The 1875-nt window shown below is 33.0% G+C and overlaps 1 long non-coding RNA gene across 1 annotated transcript; it reads left to right on the top strand.

Moving 5' to 3' along the window:
• The first annotated feature begins 307 nt into the window (after window positions 1-307).
• Window positions 308-1474, top strand: LOC142164915 (uncharacterized). The gene is made up of 2 exons (XR_012696001.1): window positions 308-611; window positions 1000-1474. It is a non-coding gene; the product is annotated as an uncharacterized LOC142164915 (long non-coding RNA).
• Window positions 1475-1875: the final 401 nt, after the last annotated feature.

The raw sequence follows: 1875 nt of genomic DNA on the forward strand, positions 1-1875 counted from the left end.
AATACTACTCCCTCTGTTCACTTTTACTCGTCCACCATACTAAAAATATATTTTCACTTTTTTACTTGTCTACTATATTAAATCAAGAGAAAGATAATTTTTTTTTTTCCGGTTTTACTCTTATCATTAATTACTCATTTTCAAAATTATTCCCAAGCCTTTTGAAATGTTATTATTATTAGGAGTTATATAATAAAATACATATTACAATTATTATTCCTTAAATGGAGTGAAAAGTTTAAAGCGGACAAGTAAAAGTAAAAAGAAGAGTACTATATATAGAGGGAGAGAATGGGAAAGTCAAAGCAAGGGCAAGAATGTAATCAAAAAGACAAATAAATTTAAGGTAGAGAATGGTTGCGGCAAAGTTATATGACACAACGCAATGGTTCCAACTCCTATATAAATAACTCTCCAACTTCCTCCCAACTTACTATAAACTGTTCTTCCCAACCATCCGATCAAACTTTCCGCCGTCGCCCGGCGTCACAATTAATTCCATCCAAAATAACATGAAGAAATCAGGATTTTTAGCAGCCTCTCTTTCTGCTGCTGCCATCTCTTCTACTACCACAACCTCTTCTTCCAAAGTTCGAATTTCTCTTCATCAGGTTAGACTTCAATTTGTTTGTAATTTCGTTCTCTCATGTTTTTGCATCACTTGAATGTCGAGAGAAAGTTATCTTCTTTTATTTGAGCAACTGTAAATTTGTCTATGTGTGGCTTATAAATCACGTGTTCGAACAGTAGAAGTAGTCAGTAATGCTTGCAATAGATTAGGTTGTCAGTATGACACACCCTTTGGGTGCGACCCTTCGACTCTTCCATTGATCTTGCATAAACACCGGATACCATATGCACCAGGCTGTCACTTTTTACCATGTAGCATATAAAGTAATAGGTCTTGAATTTGGACTTTGATCATTTAATTAATATGTGTGTTCCTATTAAAAGGGCGCATCCACTGAATTTAAATCTTGAATTCTCTTTTATTTTCAGGATGATAGTTTGAAGAAAAAGGATGGAAATTGTTCAAAGCCTGTGAAATCATCACCATCTTCAGATAATTTTGCGCCCAAATTTGATGGATTGAGGTTTATTGAGACGCTGGTCACTGCTCACAGATAAGTTTACAATTGGCAAATCAAAAAAAGTTTTGGATTGCTGGATAGTAGGAGTATAGTAGATATAAGAGATTAAAAAAAAAATTGTATGATAATTGATACAAATAGCCCATCAACGACGACTCTATTAAGGGCTAAATTCTCTGAATTTGTACTAAAATTACACAATAGTTTCAAGGATCAAAGTTCCAACAAATTCTTTCTTTCATCTGTTTCTGGTTGTAATTTTTATTTTTATTTTTAATTTGGGGGAAACCCCAGATGAGGAAATAGTGATCAAGATGATAACTCCAATTTGACTGAAACTCAAACTCGTTATATTACAGTTCATATTTGTTGTCCTGATTTAATGGATCTTTGTGCTGGTTTTGTACTTCTAATTTTATGTGCAAATGTTGGACAATGACTATAGCTTTGACCACCTAATGTACTTTTTTACGTGGCGTTTAATGGCATGACGTATATCACTCTTTTTCAGAAAATTAATGCAATTATTTTTGTAGTACATGTGCTTTAATTTGCGCACAACCATTTCTGGGAGGAAAATATGTAGCACAAAGGAAAAAGAAAAGGGAAGTGAAATATAAAAAAATAATGAATTGAAAAATCTGAAAAAGCTAAAATAACTGCATAAGATTAGTTAGGCTGGTAGTCAAATAGGTGCAACGTCACAAATTCATTTCTGCAAGTGGCTTTTATTTTTTTTTCTAAAAGCATGTAATTACATTTTTATGACCACTTGCTCTTCTAA

This window comes from Nicotiana tabacum, chromosome 10, assembly GCF_000715075.1.
Source record: "Nicotiana tabacum cultivar K326 chromosome 10, ASM71507v2, whole genome shotgun sequence".
NCBI lineage: Eukaryota > Viridiplantae > Streptophyta > Magnoliopsida > Solanales > Solanaceae > Nicotiana > Nicotiana tabacum.